Consider the following 9685-nt stretch of genomic DNA (forward strand, 5'->3'; position numbering starts at 1 on the left):
GAATTAATTTACATCTAATTTGCATTGCTCCTCTCACCTGTTAGAAATACTTATAACCAGCCAAATGTTCATTCAAACATCAATCCAATCCACAGCTAGTTTATAATATTACAAACAGTACGTTTTAGATTATTTTCTAAGTTTCTAAGCACAGGTGGTGTCCATTTCCTGTGATAAACTGATCAGACAGTGGCATGAGGATTGACAACAACTGCAAACAACTAATCTAACAATGGCACATATGAATGATTGGCCTTTAGAAAGAACACATAAAACAGCCCCATTAAAAACACACTGCAAATATAAAACTTACACAAATACATTGCTCTATAATTCTCTGACATCCAATTTATCGATTTTTTGTAAAGAATAAATAAATAGCCCAATTATAAATATTCCAAATATTATTTATATAATAGTTTAAAACTTTATATTTTAGCTGTTAAAAGGCAGCTCAGCTGATGGTTACAGGTTGATTACCGGAAGCCAGCAGACTGCCAAAAAAATACATTTTTTGTCAAGTTTAATATTTCAGCTCTGTGTGAAGCCACAAAACATTTGAATGCAACAATAGGGTTCAGATGTGACCTCTCAGATTACAGATCGACATTTTAGGATCACCAGCTGCCTAATGCCTCACCTGGAAGGCTAACCTCTCATGGATCTCACTAAACATAAACAGTACAGATATGTCAAGCTTCTTGTAGTGAACTCGTAGCATTTCGTTCCCACACTAAGCATGTTGTTTCTGCTGTGGAGGGAGACATGGAGAAAAGGACATCGGGTACCAAACACCATAAGTCACGTACCATCCCAATATCCCACACAACGTCCCTATAGTCTTGTCAATAATATCATGGAAATACACAGAAGTGCATCCGAACATCCATATCCAGATGACCACAATAGCATTGAGTGCTATATAAAGGCAATCAAGAGGAATGTTTCTGTCACTTTGCGGTATGTTTAACATGGGCACCATTTCCTCAACGATCACAAGGCTAGAGTAAGCCAAGATGAAGGAGTGTCCTGATATGTCAAAACCATCCAGATGAATCCGGCCTCCTTGCACGCCGCCTTTGTGGCAATAATGTCACTGTGGATGACTTGCATGGTGTCTGATTCATAGCATGAACTGGTAATGTCTTCAATGTAGGAAAAAGTCTCAGTGCAGGTGTACCAAATGAATGTGGCCACCAGTAATGAAGTCAGCCGCCTCAACACAAATGTGTGGGTTCTGTTGTAAATGTTGGAGTAACGGATGAAAGGCAGAAGTAATGCTATGGTCCATGCCCATGAAACTTTCACAAAATATCTGAAAGTAGAAAAATTTAAAGAAAATGATTAAATGACTTTGGAGCCAAAAATCAACGTCATAGTAAGTTGACAGTTGCTTTTTAAAACTGCTGCTTAAAGTCTATTAATTTTATATTGCATATAATAATTGTTTTCTAAACACGAACAAATTTCCACTAAATTAATTTCGTTTTACAGTGTTTTAATGAGTTTTTATCAAGGTAAGGTTGCTACTATAGACTTGAATGTACTTACAGATTTAAAATATTTCTGCTGTTACTGAAGTAGCTCTCCGGAACAAGGCCCGTCGTTTTCAAAACCGATCCTATAAACGAAATACAAAATAACAAATGCGGTAAATAAGCACGGGTACATGGTTGACTCCAAAGACAAGTCAAACTGTTTACTAAGCTGCCTACTGCTGCCATGTCGTTATGTGTGTGTTGTGTTTGACTGCAGAAACAGAAACCGTCATGCCGCTACGAATCTACGGTGACGGGTTGTCGATTAATATTCATGAGCAAGCCTTCGCCACTGGAGAACTACTATCCAACGTCGCCATTAGCTAATTAATATTCAAGAATAGGACGTTCGCCATAGGAAGGTTACAATATCACGTTGGCACCGTCTGAATATGCATAAGCAAAACCTTCGCTCCAGTAGGAGTCGTAATTTCGCAACCTGGAATCGGCAGAGTTGATGCTCAGTCGGCTCATCAAACATTATCACTAAAGTAAAATGTTTAATTGTTGTGTGAGAGATTATAACATCAGAACAAGAAAAAAATGCGGCAAAAAAGATGCTGGTTGGTTAAATAAGCATTTAAAAGTTCTTACAAATGTAGTTATTTAAAAAAAAACATACAAATATATTACATGAAAAAACAAAGCATAATGTAGAATTGGTAAGTAATAGAGAATCCCCTAAGAACAGTTTTGCTTTAAAACAGGTCGCTTTCACTGTCCAATAGGTGGCACTATAATATAGTCACGAAACGATAGTAACTTTTTTTTTTTTTTGTAAATTAACCTAAGAAGCAGAATCTCATCCCATTTGATCGATTTTAGAAAACATTTGCTGAAAACCACTGTTTTCAAAGCACAAAATCCTACAGATAGCCTATATGCTTGAGAGAACAGATGTTCAATGTTCAGTGTGCAATTATTAATAAAAAATCGTGTTGATTTTTTAAGAAACAATACGATTAGTATTAATAAAAAATAAAAAAAAAACTTAAAAAGTTCCATAGGCTTGCTCTTGTTGCACTCTATATTCGCAAGAATGTATTTATTCTATTGAGAGTGTGTGTCATTTGGCTATGTTGCCTCTCCATTCTGCATCCACATACTCTGCTTAATGTTTAAATACTTTCCATGGATTTAAAAATCATTTGGAAATCGCTTAAGCAGTTAGAACAGGAAACAGTACAGGTGCATTTATTTTAATCATTGTATCAAGTTTGGACACTCCCGGATTCAGACAAGAATCAACAAGAGAATAAATGTAATATGATTTTGATGAACTAGGGATCTGTGAGCTGAATGGGCAGAAGTGGTCAGCATTCTCTTTAGATACCACACTTTGGTACACGTCTGCACAAGATGATGTCAAATTAGAGGAAGTCGGATAGTTTGTGGCCTGATTGTCTAGAGATGTTCCACCCATGCTTGACCCATTTTACGCTGTCTCACAGAATGGGGACGCAGTGAGTAATGGCTTCGCCTGCTCGTCCTCAGACCATTCCTGACAGTAAATCTGAAATATTATAGCTTGATATCATAAGTGCTTCATTAAATGGAACTTTTCAGATCCCCACATATGAGACAGATGTAACTGTTCAATATACGGTAAAGTCTTTAGGGCGACCTATGCCTTTAATGATTTGTGGACAAAATTATTTGATGTTAATTTAGTGATATTTTCCTTTTATCAGTGTTGTTTGTTCACAGGGTTTAAATTGTCAATATATTAATTCTTTAAATTAAATGCAAAATCAGCAGCAAATGGGGCCGGCAACTCTAGGGTCCTGGATTTGATTCCAAGTGAATACTGAGAAAATGCATCGCTTTAATATGTCTGGCAATATAAGCTTGTATCTGCGTATGAGTAGTTAGTTCCTCTGCTGTAAATATGTTAGTGGTTAATCAGTGTGTAATGAGAAAACGTGTGGTGTGATTCCTTTAATTCCAGTAACCGATGGTAAGAACAGACCCATTGTCTATATTCTCTTCAAAACCATCCATCACCCTGAACAGCTTACATCACTTAGTAAATTTGTTTTCGGGGCTGCCAAAACAAAGTTTGGACTGCTGACATGAGAAATGGAGCAGCAGCAGGGAATGAGAAGTCCTGGATTTATGCTAAATGACGTGATTCATACACAGAAAGACCCGACTGCCCTTTCCATTGCTGTGGAGGAGATAATGGCGCAGCTGTGCACCTTTTTAAGTCACCTTTTCTCTCTTGTTCAATTCCACAATGCACAAGGGCCCTTCAGCATTGTGCAGGAAGCATGAATGAGATGTAGTCAAGGTAACCATTATTTGCATGAATTAAGCTTAACATAAGCTATAACTGGTTACACTATAACGTTTTCTTAGGACTGCTTACATATTGAATGAATTCATTTGATTTTTCTGCTCAACATTCATCACCTCCTTTGATGTGTGAGAACAGCACTATTAAGTATGTGATAGAATTGACAGAGACATGCCTGTAGCTATTTTTAAACACTACACTCCACAAGGACTCACTGTAGCATTCTGTATTCATCATATTAGCACATAAAACTGTCAAACATTTGACCAGGGGAAGAATGTTTACATATGTCTCATCAGTGGTATGACTAAGCTTATGTATTTTGTCTACAAAGACAAGCCATAAAGGTCGCAACATTATGTATGTTAAGATGTGACATGATACGTTTGTCTAGAGAACAAGTCTCGGCTTTCTTGAACAGAAAGTCTTCCAACAGGCCTGGAGATGAACTTTGACCCCGCCGACCATGACAGTTTGTGGATGACTGTTAACCTTTGAGGATTTCAAGCCTTTCTATACAAGTGCTACTGAATGAAAAGTTTAAAAGCTAAGATTAAGCTTTTATTACTTTTTTATATTTCTAAATAATGCTGAATTAGATTTTTACTATATTTTGCTTATAATAATAATAAAATAAAATAAAGAATTCTGAAGCATTGCCATTTAGAATTTCTGTTCTTTTACTTTTTAACAATACTTGGTCTTTGGCTGAAAAAAAGTCCTGTTATTAATCTTGCAGTGACATCTATTTTATGCCAAGTCTGCTATTTTCCAAGTTATTGCCCCAATCATTAATAAGTCGGACTCTGTAACTCGATGCTCTTGATGACCTGTCCAGTAGTTGCTGCAGCCTGCAGTTAAAGTTGTGCAGTGTATATTGGCATTGCCCAGAGACTGGAGATATTACACATGGCGTATCCTTCCTGGAATCCTAGACAGCTGGGGCAATGTGCTGACTGGGCTATGATTTAAAAATCTGGCTTTTAATTCACAGAACTCCCTTCCTTTTATAAAATCCTTGCCTGTGTTTATTGAAATATTTTGCCAGAATGGCTTAGTGCAGCTCCAACTAATGCTCACAAAAAGATTATAAAATGTCCAGTATAAGCATAGTACAGAAACAGATTTAGATTTAAAGGAACAAGAACCCAATGTAGCCACTATAAACAAGCATAGAATATATATATATTTTTTTAATATTACTTTGCATGCACTAAATGCTATTTTAGTTACTACAAGTATGATGAAGATAAATGATGAAATCAGAGGTGGAAGTTGCCCAAAAAGCTGTTAAACAACATTTGAAAATCACAAAGGTAATGGAAAGGAAGAGCTATAACTGTTGAAACGTCATCAACCTTAAATCCCATTAGAGAGCCTGACTGCTTGGAGCTTCCATACCGAGTGTGTGCTGAAAAAACAAAACATTCCATTAAATTGTTTCCTGAACCTCAGGAACATCCCTGTGGGGGGAGAAAAAGAGACAAGAGCTTTTCTTTTATGTCAAATGGGTTTAGAGAGTTGGCAGTTAAAGTTCGCTGCCACACATGTCAGAGACGTTGTTTGCAAAGGCCAGAGTTTAAGTGGAGATCTTTTCAGCTGCTCTCCTCCAGACTGTGCTAAAGTGCTGGAACCACTGCTGAAGGCATGTGCTGTGAAGACCACTCCAGCTGAAGACCCCGGCTCTCTTCAGATTGCAGGACTACATTTATAAGTATATTCCACAATTTACTCTTCTATAACCATTATGTGTTCACATTGTTTTTTAAATGGATATAATAGAAAATTGTTATTGATGCACTGATGCATTTTCCAAAGTTTACATGTGTCTAAAGATAGTGAGGGCATTTGGGTGTAAAGTTGATCGTTTTGTTTAAAACCATGAGTTTTTGCAATGTAACACTATGAATTACTCTGTCAACCACATCACTTTGTTAAGTATATATGAAGAGTTCAGATGCAAAAGCCTCTAAATGCCATCTGAAATTTTCTTCTAGAATGATCATTTTTATCAAGCTTGTATATTTAAGTTCAGTAAATTCACTTAAATGACATAGACAATTACCTATTAATTGTATTTAAGTGAAATTACTGAACTTAAATATACAAGCTTGATAAAAATGATCATTCTAGAAGAAAATTTCAGATGGAATTTAGAGGCTTTTGCATCTGAAATCTTCATATATATATATATATATATATATATATATATACTGTATATATATATATATATAAATGTGTATATTTTACATTTACATTTAGTCATTTAGCAGACGCTTTTATCCAAAGCGACTTACAAATGAGGACAATTATATATAATCGATAGAGTAAATTGAATTTTAACTATAGCTGTGACTTGTAATTATGTGTAAATGTATATATATATATATATATATAATATATATATATATATATATATATATATATATATATATGTATATGTCTGACTGATTTGACTATTTCTATAAATTTTGATAAAGAAAAATATATATTTAAAGAGACACTTCACAAAAAAATTTTAATGATAAATTGTATCACTTTTTTTTTACCTTATTTTATACCACAAAGTATGCATTTTGGGTAACCATAAAAGTGTGGGTAACACAGCAAGTTGTCTGCTTATTATATCAATATGCTGATGTTATTCTGTTACTATGGATTAAAATGGTCTACAGGAATTTCAGGATTAAACTGTACTTGCACTTGAGTAGGGACTGTACCGTTCCTGAGCTTATTTTACTGGCTAGTACAGTGAGAGATTGTTGACTCTGAATCCTCTTTCCACAAATAAAATCACCTGTAGCCAACCAGACAGAAGGCAGGAAACATGAGTTTGGCCTGCGCTCAGCTGCTCTTTGCTGCCACCCTGTGGATACTGCCGTGTATGACAGCAGCAGAGACGACGAGCAGCGCTGCAGAAGTGCTTCATCTGAGCGAGGTTTCCCTGGTGGCCGTACTGAGGAACAGCAGCCACAGCAGCGCGCCTCGAGAGCGGCGCAAACGCTTCATCTCTAGCGAAGATATGACGGTAATTTTGGACTATCACAACCGCGTGCGTTCACAGGTCTTCCCACCCGCAGCAAACATGGAATATATGGTAGGACATTTTTATTAGCTTTAGTCTACTAATTTTGTTTGTTTGTTGCATTAGGCTACTAATGTTTTAAAGATGTCAAATATAGTGATAAAAAATGTTTCTTTTTACATTATGTGATGTCACATTTATATAATAGGCCTATATTTAAAAATCTTCACCTCAAGTTAACTTGTTCAGGGCAAGCGAATCAGTTGAACCCGAGGCTGATTTGTGAACGAATCATTCAGATCAGTTTTATGAATTGAATCAACTATTCCGTTGAAATATCTGATTCAAAAGAATCGTTGCTCACGATTCAGTTCGCAAGGGCTTAAGTTAAAAGCACAATATGTATTTTTTTTTTATTCAAATATCCAAAAAAACCACCAGAACCGCGTTATATATTTTACTGACTTGTGTCACATTACCCCCCACCCCCATTGATATTTTAAATTGATTTTCCTCACAAAATCCATGATATATTGCTCCACAATATATCTGAATATATTACAGAAAATCTTCCTATTTTCAAGTCTTCCTATTTGTTGCCTGACATCTTCATTTCCTAGCCATTGTCATTGCATGGGTCTTTTGGGTGAACATTTATTTTATTTTATTTTGTTATAATTTGTTCACCTATCCTCACTCTCTTGTGAGGTGTGGGATGAGAGACTGGCTAAATCTGCAGAGTCCTGGGCCGCTCAGTGTATATGGGATCATGGACCGTCTCATGATTTGCGACACATTGGACAGAACCTGTCCATCATCTCTGGAAGGTACAGACCCTTACAACAACATACTATATATGGGAGCAGTCATGATATCAGCATGAATTAATATCTGAAAACCATGTCAGTTCTGGATCAAATCGACACAGTCTACATATTCTGACTATGATTTTCTAAAATTTCATTTTGCAGATACAGATCAATCACTGACCTGGTAAGATCCTGGTATGATGAAAGGCACCATTTCTCCTACCCCAGCAGATGCAGTGGCTTTGTCTGCACTCACTACACTCAGGTGGGTCTCCAGTATATAGATCATTTATAATAACAAAGTACTTTTATTATAATTTTTTAGATTAATAATTAATTAATAATTACTTTTTGAGCACATTGAAATATATATATATATATATTTTTTATTACATTTTGATTCAGATGGTGTGGGCAACCAGCAATAAGATCGGGTGTGCTATCAGAAGATGTTCAAACATGTATGTTTTTGGAAGTATGTGGAAACAGGCCACCTTACTGGTTTGCAACTATTCTATCAAGTAAGAATTATTTCTTACTGTATCAATACAATTACTTTATTCTTAAAAAAATGTAGTAAATAATGGTTGTTTTTTTATGAAGCAATTTTATTTGAAAAGCTAACGAAAGGGAAAATAATCAAACTTGTGCATATTTCTTCTTCTGTTAGGGGGAACTGGGTTGGAGAGGCTCCATATAAGACAGGAAAACCATGCTCTGCATGTCCCTCAAGTTACGGGGATCATGCAATAAAAACCAGTGTGACTCCAGATCAAAATCCAGAAGAAATGCAAGTTTCAGAGGCTAAAAAAGAAAGTAAAAGAAAATATGATTATAAATAACAAGAAAATAAATAAATAAATACATTTACATAATAGAAACCACTAAAACAAATTTCACAATGCAGATTTTTCCATGGTCATTTTAAAAAAACTGAACACCATTTCAGTGCTGTAAAATGTCCAATTAATCAAAAGTGTAAATGTTAAATTGAAAAGAATGTTACCAACCCATAGATGTCAATTAAGCTTTTTTAATGTTTATATTTGTTGTTTTTCAATGCTATAAGGACTGTTTGCACTGTTTTACCTTAATGTTTGTACTAATTGTTATCGCAGTGACAATCACACTGGGGTAAAGCACTTTCATTATTATTTGTTCTTTTGTACAGGTAATGCATTTTCTTTAGATTAGGAAAAGTTGTATTTTCGTGGTATCTAAGTTACTATCTTTATGAAATGTCTGTCACACAGCAGGCGTAGCACCAAATTTCTTGGCCCTGTATACTCTCAATGTCAGTGGGCCCCCTACAAATGCCAATGGTGGGGGGGGGGGTCCAGAGTGTTGGCACTGAGTTCATTCTCTCAGTTGTTATAAATAATATTTTGAAATGAATAAGGACATCAATTGAAGGGCCCAATTAATTCGAATTAGGCTACAAAAAAAAAAAAAAAAAAATTAAAAATACAAAAAAATAAAATAATAATTGATGGGATTTCAAAGGGCCCTCTCCCTAGACGGGGCCCTGGGTAGTCAGGTCCACTTTTCCCCCCACTGCACGCCCATGCACACAGGAGACATGACTGAACTGGAAGCACATTTGTCCTCATAAAAACTGACCTTTTATTTACATTTTCTCTTATAACACAGACAGACTGTTCTGACAGCGGAACACCTTTCCAGCAGGCACATAGCCAAAAAAGTTATAAATAAATAAATACACCACAAAAAAAAATTATAAATAAATATTTTTCAAAAATATATTAGAGGCAATTCATTTTAAAAAAGTGTTGTGAGCAGCTGGTCAAGGATCAGTATTGAGAACAATATGAAACCATATTTTATCACCTCATTAATGTGTTCAATCCATCTAAAGAACACAATCTGCTGTAAGCCACAGCTAAAAGGTTTTTAAAAGCCATAAATGAAGAGCGGACCACTGCTCTAATCTAATGTGCCTGGGAATCCTTTGGCAGTAATTGAAATCATTCAACTGAATAAGAATAAATACTACTTT

The 9685-nt window shown here is 35.5% G+C and overlaps 2 pseudogenes; one reads left to right on the top strand and one right to left on the bottom strand.

Annotated features, from left to right (window-relative positions):
* Nucleotides 1–529: 529 nt before the first annotated feature.
* Nucleotides 530–3853, bottom strand: LOC113072585 (fat storage-inducing transmembrane protein 2-like; annotated as a pseudogene).
* Nucleotides 3854–4916: 1063 nt separating this feature from the next.
* LOC113072586 (peptidase inhibitor R3HDML-like) lies at nucleotides 4917–8488 on the top strand (annotated as a pseudogene).
* The last annotated feature ends 1197 nt before the right edge of the window (nucleotides 8489–9685 follow it).

Source organism: Carassius auratus, unplaced genomic scaffold, assembly GCF_003368295.1.
Source record: "Carassius auratus strain Wakin unplaced genomic scaffold, ASM336829v1 scaf_tig00009557, whole genome shotgun sequence".
Taxonomy (NCBI): Eukaryota; Metazoa; Chordata; class Actinopteri; order Cypriniformes; family Cyprinidae; genus Carassius; species Carassius auratus.